This window comes from Bidens hawaiensis, unplaced genomic scaffold (assembly GCF_021521415.1).
Source record: "Bidens hawaiensis isolate Kalapana, Puna unplaced genomic scaffold, B.hawaiensis_p1.1 tig00002572_1, whole genome shotgun sequence".
Classification (NCBI taxonomy): Eukaryota; Viridiplantae; Streptophyta; class Magnoliopsida; order Asterales; family Asteraceae; genus Bidens; species Bidens hawaiensis.
The window spans coordinates 3015667-3032098 of NW_027491140.1; the positions used below are offsets into that span (position 1 = coordinate 3015667).

The window sequence follows — 16432 nt, forward strand, 5'->3', positions numbered from 1 at the left end:
TAAAATATGAAATTTAAGAATTTGAGTTTGAGCAAGTTTACAACTTGTAACATTCCAGCGAAAACTTGAGCAACAAACAACTAACTTATTTAGGAATTTGATTGTGGTTATAACTCGTAAATATATTTATATACGATAACAATTCCAACGAATCTTCATTGATTAAAAAAAAAAAGAAAATAGACTGATATGATAATCTAATTAAATAAATAAATTAAAACAAGAAATAAGATTGAAATAAACTGATTTATAAGAATGACAAGAATTTTAACTTCTCAATCAATAACAATATCTAAAACCTCATTATCACAAAATAAATTTAAATTTTGAATTAACTTATTGTGTACGATTCGTTATATATAATATATAATCCTTTCATTCTTCAAAAAAAAAAAAAAACCCAATTGAGATTCACCCTTACCGCCGACCTGCAACTCGTCGCCGGAAAACGGCGACCTTCGCCACCCTCCTCGCCGCTTTCTGTCACCGCTGTAGTTAACCACAGCTGCTGCTATCTCACCATTGGTTCGGTTCTTTTCAACTATCGCCGACTATTGTTATCGCCAACCACCGCCGCCACCGCTGCTGCCGAAGACAACCATTGACCTCTCTGTTTTAGTGGAGACAGTTATCGTCACGTGACTACGAAGGTGAACCACCGCTGCTTCCTCATTATCTGCTGTTCGAATTTTGAGGTAACACTTCCGATCCGATGCTTAAAAGTCCGATATTCGATTTCGGTGATCACCCGTTCTGGCGACTATGGCATAATCCAAAACTCAATTTACAAAGAAAACATACTATTAATGATGTTAATAAATCTTGTTTCGGCTGTTGGCTTGTTTTGGTTTTTATTTGTCAACTTTATCTTCATGGTTCCGTAGACTAAAAGATGGTGTTTAGACCTCAAGATGATAAGGTCACTAAATGTAGCTTTGGATTCCTAGGCACATAAACTCCATAATTGTTTAGTTTCTAACTTTGTTTATTTGTTTAATAAGAGTAATTAATTGAATCTATTTTCAAGAATATATGTATGTGAGTAAATAATATTTAAGAAGTTGGGTCAGGGTCATATAACAACAATTGACTAATCAAGTGGTAGGTAATTCGGATATTGAATATTTCCAACTAAGTTGTGATGGCAATGATAATTCCATGATTTTGGAAACTGGTTAGTAAGTAAAATACAACAATATATATATAAAGTAATTAATTAAAAGTTCCCAAATGTTTCCGTCGCCAGAACCGTGGTTGTCAAGTAACATGACAACCAAACTGAAGACCCATAAACCTGATTTAAGGAATTTATAATATAGGTGCTAGCACGACTTGAGAACTACCGTATTTTATTTACTTTCCCTTTGCTCGTTAAATTAAGGTACGGATTCTGTTTTTCTTCACTCATAGTATTGGTTCTAGTCCATTTTATATTCGATGTCCGTCACTTCGTAGTGCGGATTTTTGTTATCTAGTTCGGTTTATTCGTATGATATGGTTATATTAATTTTATAGCATGCAATAGGTTATATATATTTTGAATTCATTATTGCATGTTCCTGTTTAAATATCTTTTAGTTATACGACTTTAGTTCAGTACTCTGTTACCCGAGCATTTCTGACTTGTCGTTGGGGCGTCAACGACATGGCACTTATCGTGACAGTGCGTAATCAAAGTTCACGGCGTCTCTGAAAGTACTCATGTAGTACCTTGGCCACTTAGAGGCGTATAGATCGATCTTAGCTCCGACTCCTGACTCCTGACTTCTGTTTGAGATGGAACAATGTGTGCACGCCACCCACACCGTCTCCTTGGTGCATGGACTAGCTAGCTGTGTACCCCTCTGTTTAGGCTCTGGGTGCTTCCGTATTACACGACCTATTTATTTTAACGTCATCGTCGTGTATTTTAGTAATTATATTTTGTTTCGCTATATTTCTGGTCCGTTTTGATATGTGTATCTGCATTCGATTAAATTTGAGTATATTCAGATTACGTCCCGATCGTGTATCTGATTATGTTCGCATCTAATTATAGTTCGGTCTAAAACGTGGTTTTATATCCGCAATAGTTTCAGTTTTATTTCAGTATGTGTTTTGTCTTATGTATGCCTTTACCTGTACTATTGTTCTCTCCGTTACTGGGCAATTTTTGGCTCAGCCGTATTTTCTTGTTTGTGTCTGTCTTATTTGCTAACAGGTAATTCGGGAAATCGGGGAGATCAGTGATGAGAGTAAAATGAAGCTCAAGAATAAGGACTTGATTTAATCTTCTTTTATTTAAGCATTTAATAAATTTGACTTAGAATTTCTTTCAGTGTTTTTAACTCTTTTGGTTGCCATGGGATTCTTTTCATTTCATTTAAATGGTTTTTGTTTGGTCTATGATATCCGTAATAGTGACACGTCAGCCTGCTCCGGGTTGGGGTGTTACAATTTAAGAGCTAAAATTCTTGAGGAAGCTCACAAATCAAAATACATGATGCATCCAGGAAGTGATAAGATGTATCATAATTTGAGAAACGATTATTGGTGGATTTCTATGAAAAAGGGCATTGCCATATATGTTGCTAAATGGGTAACATGTTCGAGAGTAAAAGCTGAACACCAAAAGCCGATAAGATCATTACAACAGCCAGAAACCCCAATATGGAAATGAGCTATGATAACCATGGTTTTATTATGGAATTACCGAAGAATTATCGCCAAAATGATGCTCTTTGGGTTATTGTAGCCAGGCTGACTAAATCTGCCCATTTCATTCCAATGCAAGAATCATTCAGCATGGATAAGTTAGCACAATTATACGTCAAGAATATTGTATCTTTTCATGGTGTGCCACTATCCATCATTTCATATAGAGATAATCGTTTCACTTCTAAATTTTCGGGCAAGTTTTCAAAAAGCAATGGGAATGCGATTAAATTTAAGCACTACGTATAGCCCTCAAACTGATTGATAAAGTGAACGTACTATCCAAACGTTGGAGGATATGCTTCGTGCATGTGTTATTGACCTAGGAGGTAGTTGGGATACTCATTTATCTCTAATGGGATTCTCTTATACCAATAGTTATCATAAGAGTATCCAAATGGCACCGTTTGAGGCGTTATACGGACGGAAATGTGGAGCGCCCGTATGTTGGTCAGAGACTGGAGGCGACCAATTATCAGGACCTGAAATCATTCAAAAAACCACTGATCATGTAATTCAAATCTGAGAACGATTGAAAGCGGCAAAAGATAGACAGAAAATTTATTCAGATGTTCGCCGCAAACCATTAGAGTTTCAAGTAGAAAATAAAGTACTATTTAAAATATCACCTTGGAAAGGTGTAGTACGATTTGGAAAGAAAGAATATTGAGTCCGCGATTTGTAGGACCATTCAAAATACTTGAAAGAATAGGACAAGTTGCATATCGACTGGAATTACCTGAGGAAATGAAAGGCATACATGACGTGTTTCATGTATCAAATTTACGCAAGTGTTTAGTCGATGAAACTCTTGCAATACCATTAAAAGATGTTGAGGTCAATGAAAAGCTTAAGTTTGTGGAACAACCAATTCAGATTGAAGACAGTATGATTAAGTTTCTCAAATGCAAATGACTCAAGTTAGTGAAAGTCCGTTGGGACTCAAGGCGTAGACCTGAATATACATGGGAACTCGATTCGGAAATGAAAAGAAAATACCCACATCTATTTCAATAACTCTCGAGGACGAGATTATTTAGAAGGTGGGGAGGATGTAACACCATGAAAATTTCAACATAAATTTTAGCCAAAAATGTCAATATTCAAAAGTTTAGGGATTTAAAACAAAAATTCTGAATTTTCTATTCTTCGTGCTACGCGATGTATTAATGACAATCCCTTCGCGCTACGCAAAATAACCAGCACAAAATCCGAGGTAGAACCAGTTCGCGCTACGCGAAGTAATCCTTCACGCTATGCGAAACCCTGTTAAATAATCGAGTACACGTGTCAACACGTGGCACAATTGTACATGCCAGGTGTTAAGAAGTGGCAGGTTGTTGCTTCGCCCGACGCGAACCGCTATGAGTTGTGTCCTTCGTGCTAAGTGAAATTGCCAAATTTTGGCTATAAAAGGGAAGTGACAGGTTTGAGTCATTTCATCCCAAAACTCACATCCATTTACACACACTTAGCATAGGGAAGCGTACCCGATCGCTGTGACGTGTCGAGACCCTATTTTCTCGAGATTTGTGCAAGTATTTTGGTCCCGACGCCTTGTTGATCAGTTAAGCGTGCTAGAAACGAGACCCTGCCTATCAAGCTATCACTCTTTTCTTATTATTAGCATTCCTGAGTGTCCGATAAGGTACAAAGTTTAAGTTATTTCAAGTACATTATGAATAGCTTAGGCTGCAAGGTATGGAAATTGATGTGGTAGGTGGTGCCGGCGGTGAACACCACCCCACTCAAATTGGCACCGATGGTGGTGAACTTCTGAATCGGAAATCGTCACTCAAATTTCCGCTGTTCTTTGCAAACTCGAAGGGAATAAATAATTGTTTATTCCATATATGCATGTGACCAATTCCAAAACCCCACTTCCGAAAAGAAAAAAAAAGCTTATTTTAATCTCATGTAACCGTTGTTAAACGGTTAGTTTTTTTTCTTTTTTTAATAAGATATAATTAAAAAAACCTATAAACCCCCTCTTTCTCTTTTTTTTTTTCCATATCAAAACTTACAAATTTCTCCCAACAAAGATGGTTTTTGCATCCGATGACGAGTCGAGTTCGTTCGTTCCGCTTTTTATTCACAAAATCGTGTCTGCTGCAACCGCTACAGTAACCGACGAGTGCGAAAATTCAACACAGAAAACAAGAAGAGCTACTTTGAACAAAGACCATGAAGCGGGCCACGAGCGCCTAGTAGCTGATTACTTTGACGACAATCCGGTATATGACGAAAAAAATGTTTAAGAGACGTTTTCGTTTGAGCAAAGAATTATTCATAAAGATAGCTAAAGATTTAGAAGCGTACCACCCGTTCTTTAGACAATCGATGGATGCGAGAGGACGTTTAGGTTATACAACCTACCAAAAATGCACTGCTGCACTACGCCAAATGGCGTATGGGACAACATCTGACGCTTGGGACGAATATTTGAGAATTGTAGAGAGAACAACATGAGAAAGCATGTACAAATCTTGTAAGCGTGTCATCAAGATTTATGGGAACAAATATTTGAGGAAACCCAATTTGAATGACATTCAACAATTATACAAAGCACATGAATCTAAACACGGATTCCCGGGAATGCTTGGTAGCTTGGATTGTATGCATTGGGAGTGGTTTAATTGTCCAACTGCTTGGAGAGGTCTGTACATGAGAGGTGATCATCATCATCCAACAGTGGCTTTGGAAGTAGTAGCTTCACAAGATCTGTGGATATGGCATGCGTATTTTGTTGTTGCTGGTTTGAATAACGACTTAAATGTTTTGGAACAGTCACCATTATTCAATGACATTGAAAGCGGGGTAGCACCTGATTCTTCTTTTAAGATTGATGGAGTAGAATACAAATATGGCTATTATCTTGTTGATGGTATTTACCATGATTATGCCTTGTTAATAGACTCATATTCAAATCCAATCGGTGAAAAATGTAAGGTATTCGGAAAAGCTCAAGAAGAAGCGAGAGAGAATATTAAGCAAGCATTTGGTGTGCTTAAAAAAATGACATATAATAGCTAACCTAGCACGAGCTTGGGAACCCAAAAGGCTAACAACTGTAATGTATGCGTGTATCATATTACACAATATGATGACAGAAGAAAAAGGCAAGGTGATTTGTACATACATTGAAATGGATAATCAACAACAAGAAGCTAGCAATGAACAAAGAACAATAAACTATCAAGAAATTCGTGACGTGGAAACGCATCATAACCTTAAGTCGGATTTAGTTGATTATATTTACGACCTACCTATGAATTAGTCGTATTTTTTAAATTAAATTAAGTTTAATGGATGTAATTTTAGTTTTGCTATATTCAAGTTTTAATTTTAGTTATACTAATAATTACTTTTGGTTATATATTATTGTAATAGAAAATATCAACAACTTAATTTGGTTTCAAAATCGTCCTTTTAACCACCAACTACCCCCACTCCCATTTAATTAATTTTCAACCGTTGTATGTACAACGGGATAATTTGAAAACCTTTTAAAAAATCAAGCACCTCACTGTTTCTAAGCTTAAATCATTTCTCAAACAATTAATGTAAACAACTCACAACACCCGTTTGGAAACGACGTTTATCGACCAGCGTTTGAGTCGCCTATTTGGCTTTGAGTTCCGCCATTCCAACGGGCGCAACAACGGGCATTTGCAATAACACTGATGCCCGGTGCAAGCGAGTTTCCCGGTTATCAACCGATACCTGATTCTCAACCAATACCTGAATCTCAACATGTACCCGACTCTCAACCAATACCAAACTCTCAAACGATTCCCGACACTCAATCGATATCCGACACTCAACCATCTAAAGTTACTAATCGAAAAACTACCGAAAGAACCAAAAATAAAGATGTACAAGAAGGATCCGGCCTGGCCGTGAGTCAGCGTTGGACTACCGCGGAGGAAGAAGCACTGGTCAACGTTTCGGAGGACTCGGTAAGTTTAATTTTATCTTTATTAATAATTTTTTAAATCTTAACAAAGCATAAACGTATTATTTGTGTAGGTTATCGGTAACTCGCGTAAACGAATAGCTTTTTACAAAACCGTTACTAAACGGTTTCATGAAGTTCAAAACCGTGAAGAGTATCGAACTACTCATCAAATCAACACGAAGTGATGTGAGTTGAGTAGACGAGCCGCACGATTTACCGGTATCCACAACAACCTTTGCAAGAACCCGAAAAGCGGTTGGAGCGATGACATCATTATGACGAAAGCGCAAGAGAAATACTTTAGCATTGAGGGAAATGTTGTAAAAGTAGGTCTCCAAGGCCGAGTACTCTCCGAATACTCGCTACAAGGTATGGTGCCAATGAGAGTTTCTTCAACTCCGCCAAGTTACTAAGAACCGATCAAATGTGGTCAACCTAAACCAAAATCACATCTAGTCAGCCAACTTGGGCCGATTTTGACTTAAAAATAAAACATAATTAGTTAATGATTAGCAAATTTTAGAATAATTTACGATTTAAAAATGTATTTCTCTTATTTATATTGATATTTACTTATTTTATTGTAAATATTAGTATACTTAAAATATTTGACGTATATAAAATATTCAAAAATTAATTTTCTTTATAATTACCAATTCCGAGTACTCTCCGAGTACTCCTCGAGTACTCCGAGTACACCCAACTCCCCAGTTGGCCGCCTCGGGTCCGCCTAGCGACTTTTGCAACCATGATTGAGGGAGCAAATTTTACTCACCTTTCGATTTGGCTCGTTGTAAAGGATAAACCGAAATGGAGGGCGATGCCCACCGTGGCTGGGTATATTAATGGTGGTGGTGTTATTGGCGGTTCGAAACGCACAAAGACATCCGTAGATAACGATTTCGTCTCAATCGATTCCGACGCTCGTTGTCAACAAGATCACAGCATGGATGATGTTGATGACATCCTAGACATAAATGAACCTATCCGCCCTCCCGAGCGGGACAAAAGCAAACGAGCGGCCGGAAGCTTGTCATTGTATTTTACGGCGGATATATTGGAATCGTTTTCAAACAAGTTAGATACGTTTAACACCAACTATACGGAAATTGAGGAGCGAAAACTCAAAATGAAAGAAAAATGATGGAGGAGGTGAGGAAGCAGGAAGAGGAGGCGGCGATGAGAAAGGACTTTGAAATTCTCCAAACTAACATTGACGTCACGGACGAAAAGCATAAACAAGCATTGGAGGCGTTGCAAGCTTAAATCGCCAACAAATATGCTTAGTTGCGTTTTTTTTTCTTATTTTGCGTTTTAGAGTAAGTAATTTTTATTTCTTGTTATTTTTTCAATAAATGTAACTTTATTTTTATTTAAGATTTAATTTTAGTTGTATTAAATTAATTTTAGTTATATTAAAATTTTGTAATATAAATATTATTATTTTATTTGATAAATGAAAGAAGTGGTAAATTGGTGACCATTTCCATGGTATTGTAAAAGATAGTGGGGTGAAGTATGGTATGATGTGGCGCTGACGTGGCACAATAGAGTGAGAAACAAAATGGCATCCACACCTAATAGTCTTAGACTTAGTCAAGGCGATGGCCTTTTAACCTTGAAAAGATTTTTAAAGCATTCACAAAAGGTTTTCAACAAACGTTACTTCTATAAAAAGTAATGTTACACAAAATTATATTTTGACGGGTATGTAGTAACTGGAAGGGGGATATCACTTGTAGTGAGTTTCTTGCCTAAGGAAAGTAATTCATACAAATCCCAATCAACCCCGGGACCGTTTACTTACCTGGAGAAACTGACCAACGTGTCAGAACCTATTAGGCCAAAGCATGCTATATCAAATGTCACACAAAACAGATATGATTTCAAATGCAAACATTCACAAACCAAAGCAAGGTTAAAACCAGACTTACAGTCTGCAGTCTAATCAAGAAATACCATCAAGGTAATCATACAAACCTATTTATTTATAGGTTAACATCATTCACATTCACAAGAAGGTTTATCAACAAACACACCAACGGTACAGGTGAATACGTTAAACCTTTATAAACAGTCAAAACATATTTATACTCTATAAGATAAACAGGTTGTTTGTCTTAGAGAGTCTGAGAAACGTTTACATGAGATTACGTGATCTCTAAAACATTGTGATACAAATTAGAGAATAAAAACAACTCAGACCGATTACACATGTGTATGGATCCAGACATAATTGTTTAACCTAACATTCGAAGGCTACGTGGCCACGGGTTGACAGTTATAACTAGTTCTCCGGTATGGGCTACGTGGCTCGGAGAAACTTGTGTGTGTGTAGGGCAGTGTTATAAATACCGGGAATAGAAATATACCCGCTGAGCTTGTAAAGAAAACTAAATTTGTATTATGATTGTTGTTTAAATGCTTTTAGAGTCAACGTTTCACCAGCACATAGCTGACGTATTTTATTCCCACATTGTAGGTAACTAAGTTCAGTAGCAAATAGCAAGGAAGCTTGCAAGTACAAGATGGCTCGATTTTGATTATAAAATCCTTGTAATGTACAAACTAATATTTTGTAAACAAATACTTGGGTATTTAATTCCCAAGTAAATTTTCAATGTAAATTAATGTTATAATAACTTAAAATCTCCCGCTAAAATTAACCCATAAACTCTGATATATTTACAAAACAGGTACCAACTGAGAGTCAGACGCCTAGGCCCTAAGTCGGGGTGTGACTGTTGACTACTGCCTTGCAAATCGGGCTTTGGCTACTAAGAAGGAAGAAATAAAAATAATAGTATCGATTGACCATTGCCTTGCGAATCGGGCTTTGGCTACAAATATGGCGTATGATCATACTTTCATGTGATTATGATGGACCTCTCTGAATGCGAATAAACAAGTTGCAAGTAGCATTAAATCATTCAACACAACAAATCATGATTTGCTAGTTAAATGTAATATATAAATACGAAGTCGGTAAGCATAAAGTCCCCAAAACAGTTTGAAAATCAGTAAAATAGGCAGTGATTACCCATCTTAACAAATAAGTGAGTTAGAGATAATAATAATAATAATAATAATAATAATAATAATAATAATAATAATAATAATAATAATAATAATAATAAAGAAAGTTCGAGTCTTTAATGTGCTGACTGATCTGACACAAATGAACCTGAAACTTGGAGACAATAAATTAGAATTAAAACCGAGAATAATGCAACTAGAATCAGATTAAACGGACATGTGAAACTCCTGATATGAGGTTTTTAATATTTAAACGGGCTAGTACTAATAAATGCAAGTTTTTATTCATACCAAAGATCCGATTTACATTTCCGATTCGGGTTAAACATAAACGAATACAATACGAAAACTCCGAGTCGGCATGACATTTTACTTATTACATTAGGTGTCGGTTTTGTTATATTATTATTGCCTACTAACCAAAGCCTAATGGGTTGGGGGGGTTGTGGAGGTAGCCCTTAACCAAGCTTGGCCTAATAAGGTTAGGGTTCCATGATGATGGCCATTGAGCTCCCCATATAAGGTCTATGCCATTAACCGTAGGTCACTACCGCATGCCGGCAGATCACCACCGGTGTGACAACTGCCCAAAGCCTGTTGAGATTATGGATCGCGAAGTGAAGCAAACCAAGCGCAGTCGCATCCCTATTGTCAAAGTTCGTTGGCAGTCCAAGCGCGGAGCCGAGTTCACTTGGGAAAGGGAAGATCAAATGAAGATCAAGTACCCGCACCTTTTCTCTGCGCATCCTACTTCGAGATAAATTTCGGGACGAAATTTCTTAAAGTAGGGGAGACTGTGACAACTGCCCAAATCCGACCCGACCCAGGTACCCGTTTTCGAATCCGATTCTTTTTATGATTTAAAATTTGATTATTAATCTTTGTAAAATTAACATTAAATAAATTATATATATATATATATATATATATTTATATTAATTCCTTTCCGCCGTCCCGCCTCTTTTTCTCTCTTGTCGCCGTCCCGCCTCTTTTTCTCTCTTGTCGCCGTCCCGCCTCTTCTTCTCTCTTGTCGCCGTCCCGCCTCTTCTTCTCTCTTGTCGCCGTCCCGCCTCTTCTTCTCTCTTGTCGCCGTCCCGCCTCTTTTTCTCTCTTGTCGTCGTCCCGCCCCTCTGCTTAACCCTTAAGCCTTGAACCCTTTTTCTCTTAATTCTTTGCTTGTCATTTGGTTCTTCCCGCCTAAGGATGTCTGCGCAGCTCCACGCGCCAGACTCCTTACAAGGAAGCCTGCGCGAAGACCAACTGTTCCTGCGATACGCGAGGCAAACTGTTCCCGCAGCGCGCTAAGAATGGTAGTTCTTCCCGCGGCGCGCTAAGGATTATAGTTCTTCCCGCGGCGCGCTAAGAATTGTAGTTCTTCCCGCGACGCGCTAAGGATTATAGTTCTTCCCGCGGCGCGCTAAGAATTGTAGTTCTTCCCGCGGCGCGCTAAGAATTGTTCTCTGTCTGCCTCCGCCCTCGCGCGCGCTCGAGTCTTCTCGCGCTAGACCTTAAGTCTTTTCTTCTGTTTAGGTCAGCCTGTATGTTTTTGAAATATCTTATCTTTTGTATGAGCACTGTAGGTCAGTTCCGACATCTGTCCGAAAAGCCACTTTCGGCGCAGCATGCGCACCAATCCTATTGGTTGACAGAAAAAGTGACTGACATAATCTTTTGAAATCTTCTTTTGCATGTCTTGAACAGTGTTTTATCTGACACCTCCCATGCTTTGACCTGTAACCTGTCAGCTTTCCCCATCCCCTGCAGCTGTCGGCATATCTTTTGATATCTTTTGCTTTTGTTTTCTTGTGCTTTTTAATATCTTTTGCTTGATTTGATAAGATCTTTTCCCCTTTTCAAGGGATTGTGTTCCCTTGGGTTTTTTCCTATAAATAAAACTATTTTCTTTTAACACTACACACACTACACTTAAACACTCCCCAAATCTTTCTCCCTTTGCTTTCTGCCGTCGTTCCCCAGCAGCGCCACTCCTCTCTTTGCCTCCGTCTTCTCTTCTGTACTGCCCGAAATCTCGGTAAATAAATATATATATTTTGTTTTAATTTGTTTAACTAACAAAAATCGATACTGCATATATTCAAGACATGAAAACCAATCGTTAAACCAATAACCTCTTATTTATAGGTTAACTTGTGCTTGTTTAAAAATTGGATTCTTGCATTATCTTTCAACACACCTTTTTCAGGTGAGTAATCTCGTACTTAATCCCCTTTTATTTTTAATGTTTTGGGATGTTCATGTGTTCGTACAACTTGAGTCTTAACTTGTTTATGAAATTTATGTGCGCAAAACCCCATGTGTTATGGACGTTTACTTGGCTGTTTATTTGTATGTGTGACTCATTAACCGCTTTGACGGCCTATTCCGAAGTTTTCATGGATCCATTAGATGAACACGGGAGACCTATCGTTTACGGTTTTCTTGTTTTGTTACACATGCACGTATGATTTCTTGTTTTTGTGCTCAATTGGGAGCACGGATTGAACTATGAGCTATGATCTAAGGCTTGATCACAATCTGATTACACCCTATGTTAAACTCCAGTTAAGCACATGTTGCGCGCAATGTTTGTTATTATCTATTTATATCTATTAAACTTGATTTCTCACCGACACGCAAGTGTTGACGTTTTATTTTAACACATGTTCAGGTTTGCTGTAGCTGCTTTTGGGAATCTCAAGGACACGTAGGATGTTTTCTTTTTCTTTGGACCTAGATTAAAATGTAACAAGACAAATTATGCTATTTGAATATTTTGAGTTATGATATGATTTATGTTACTTTACGATTTTTGTTCTGCGCGTGCGCAATGAAAATGTATTTATTAAATATTGACACCCAAATAGTGTCACGAGTAATGAAACAATACGTGGCGCCCCGATGTATAATCCGCCATCGGTCGGGGTGTTACAGATTGGTATCAGAGCTCCGTGACTTTAGGATAGGTGGTTAGACGTAACGACCTAGAATACCTAAGAGTCCCTTCTCGCGCATGAGAAATATCTCATGTATGCGCGCTAATTGTTAATTACTCGATATTTATAAAATATGCTTGCGCATACGCAGCACATGATTTCATGTTTATTTCGCGATCTTTCGATTTTTATTGTTAAATTTCAATTTGTTTCTTTACTTGCATATTCGTTCGTTGTGGGGATTGAAAATCCGAGAAGTCATGGTGGTACATGAATAGTTGATTTTCAATTACCATTAACTTTATGTTTTAAATTGAAGATTTGAAAAGTCATGGTGATACATGAATTGTCAATCTCCAATATTCATTTGCTCGATATTTTAAATTGAATATTTGAAAAGTCATGGTGATACATGAATTGTCAATTTCCAATATTCATTTGCTCGATATTTTAAATTGAAGATTTGAAAAGTCATGGTGATACATGAATTGTCAACCTTCAATGCTCGTTTACTCGATATTTTAAAATTGAGAACTCGGAAAGTCATGGTGATGCATGAATTGTCGATTTTCAATTCGAATTTATTACCTGTATTAAGTTTGCATTTAATTCATATCTTACTTCAAAATTTGATAGCATTTAACTCCGCGAAACAAGCTTTACGACGATATACTTTGCGCTAAAACGATTTCCCATACCCAGATATTAACAAAAACTAAAACTTTTATAGAATGCCTCCGCTATTTCGCCGTCATCAGAGGAGAGAAGCCTCGCGCAGACGTATGCAGCGTCGTTCCCAGGAAATGGCCGCCGCAATAGCCCAAGCCTTAAACCAAAACAATACCAACCCCTCCGGATACAATATTAAATCCTTTAATGCGGGTAACCCTCCGAAATTCACAGGGCTTGAAGGAGCCACCGTAATGCTCCAATGGCTCGAGAAAATTGAGAACACCTTCCTCCATACCCAATGCCCTCCAGACCGACGAACCTTATACGCCTCAAGTGTCCTAGAATCAAGGGCGCTTACTTGGTGGAACGGAGTAGCTCACGCGCGTGGCGCAGAGGCTGCTTCTAGCATGCTCTGGGAGGAATTCAAGGAACTTTTGACTAGAGAATTCTGCCCTCCCAACGAAATAAAGCGCCTTGAGGAGGAATTTTGGAACTTGAAGCAGTACAGTGGCGAAGCGCGCGAGTACGCTACGCGCTTCCACGAACTAAGTTTGCTTGTCCCACACCTAGTTACCCCTTCCCGCCGAGCCATCGAGAAGTTTCTTGGGGGTCTCCCCATGGAAATTCAAGATTCTGTATGGGCCAGGAACCCAGCAACCCTCTCTGACGCCATCGAGTTGGCCGCTGTACTCAGCGACAACCATGTCAGGGCAGGAACCCTGTTCCCGCGGGGAGCCGAAAAGACCAAACTCACCAAGACTGTCCATGAACCAGCAGAAACCAAGCCAGAACCCTCAAACCGTAACAACCTCAAGCGCAGGAGCAAACATCAAGCCTACGCGCTTACCAACCCGCTCGTTGTCCAGCAACCCGCCTACCAACCTCCAGTACACGCTCCTAACCCACCGTCAACCTACCCAACACCCCCTGTAGTCCATAACTATGCCTTAACCAATCCCGCACTCCCTGCCCCGTCAACTAAGAAGCCTTACACAGGAAACCAACCCTTTTGCCCAACCTGTAGACTTCACCATCCAACTCAAGTCCCGTGTCGACAATGTAACCGATGTGGCCGTACTGGTCACACTGCTGAGAAATGTAGAGTCCTTCCCGCCAACCCAATCGCGCAAACACCACCAACTTACCCGCTAAACCCACAACCAACATACCCTAATCCACGACCCAGGTCGTGCTATAACTGCGGTGACCCCAGTCATTTCCGGAACGCGTGCCCGAGACTGCAAGTACAAATTACGCAAGCTAATCCGGTTAACCAAATTTCAAACCAAGTGACGCGCGGACGAGCTTTTAATATAACCGCGCACCAAGCGCAAGCGAATAATGACGTGGTTAATGGTACATTTTTACTTAACGGACAATATGCATCTATACTTTTTGATACTGGCGCCGATAGAAGTTTTATTTCTCGCGCATTTGAACAAAAACTTGCGCGACCGCGAGTAAACTTAAACGAAAACGTTTCAGTTGAATTGGCTAATGGTGAAACTATTTTAATAAACTCCGTGATCAAAGATTGCACGCTTAACCTTAATGAACATGATTTTCTAATCGACCTCATACCCATGCCTCTTGGAAGTTTTGATGTTATTATTGGAATGGACTGGCTCTCGCAAAATCGCGCCGAAGTAATCTGCGCCAAGAAGTTGATTCGCATTCCTCGGGAAAATGGTCAAGATCTTCATATCTACGGCGAGAAACCATCTAACGGCCTTAAACTTATGTCATGCTCTGAAGCCCGAAGACTTTTGCGGAAGAAATGTGTCGCGTTCTTAGCTAATGTGGTCAAACCCGATGAAGGAAAGAAGAAACTTTCTGAAATCCCCATCGTGCGTGACTTTCCTGAAGTCTTTCCCGATGATCTTTCTGGTTTACCTCCCGCTCGGGAAGTCGAGTTTCGTGTTGATCTTGTCCCTGGTGCATCCCCCGTAGCCAAATCTCCTTATCGACTTGCACCCGCTGAAATGCAAGAATTAGCAAGTCAACTTCAAGAGTTGACCGGTAAAGGATTCATTCGCCCTAGCTCTTCGCCATGGGGTGCTCCGGTGTTGTTCGTTAAAAAGAAAGACGGTTCGTTTCGCATGTGTATCGATTACCGCGAGCTGAACAAGCTCACCATTAAGAACCGGTATCCCTTACCGCGTATTGACGACCTCTTTGACCAACTCCAAGGTGCCTCTTGTTTCTCCAAGATCGATCTCCGTTCTGGCTATCACCAGTTGCGTATCCGCGAAGAGGATATTCCCAAGACTGCTTTTCGAACCCGCTACGGTCATTTTGAATTCTTGGTCATGCCCTTCGGTTTAACCAACGCACCCGCTGTTTTCATGGATCTAATGAACCGGGTGTGTAGGTCTTTCTTGGACCGATTCGTGATCGTGTTTATTGATGACGTTCTGGTATATTCCAAAACCAAGGCCGAGCATGAACAACATCTTCAGTTGGTGTTACAAAAGCTTCGAACCGAACAACTCTATGCCAAACTCTCCAAGTGTGAGTTTTGGTCGGATGAAGTACAGTTTCTTGGTCATGTTGTAAACAAGTTGGGTATTCATGTCGACCCATCCAAGATTGAAGCAATCAAGAACTGGATTACACCGTCCACTCCTACCGAAATCCGTTCCTTTTTGGGCTTAGCTGGTTACTACCGGCGATTCATTTCGAACTTCTCAAAAATCGCCTTGCCTTTAACAGCATTAACGCACAAAGGCAAACCGTATGTTTGGGGCTCTAAGCAAGAAGAAGCCTTTCAAACGCTCAAGCGAGTGTTGTGCGAAGCTCCTGTTCTAGCGTTACCTGAGGGTACTGACGACTTTGTCGTTTATTGTGATGCCTCCAACCAAGGTCTCGGTTGTGTACTTATGCAACGAGGCAAGGTTATCGCTTACGCGTCTAGGCAACTTAAAATTCATGAAAAGAATTATACGACTCACGACCTCGAACTTGGTGCAGTTGTATTTTCCTTAAAAATCTGGAGACACTACCTCTATGGGACTAAGTGTATCATTTACACGGACCATAAAAGCCTTCAGCACATTTTTGATCAAAAGGAACTTAACATGAGACAACGCCGATGGAACGAACTCATCAGCGATTACGATTGTGAGATCCGATATCACCC

General features: G+C 39.4%; 1 protein-coding gene and 1 pseudogene across 1 annotated transcript in view; one reads left to right on the top strand and one right to left on the bottom strand.

Moving 5' to 3' along the window:
- Positions 1-16432, bottom strand: part of LOC143620514 (putative galacturonosyltransferase 9) — a 96857-nt gene that overhangs the window by 53935 nt on the left and 26490 nt on the right. The window lies entirely within an intron of this gene.
- Positions 4737-5971, top strand: LOC143620494 (uncharacterized; annotated as a pseudogene).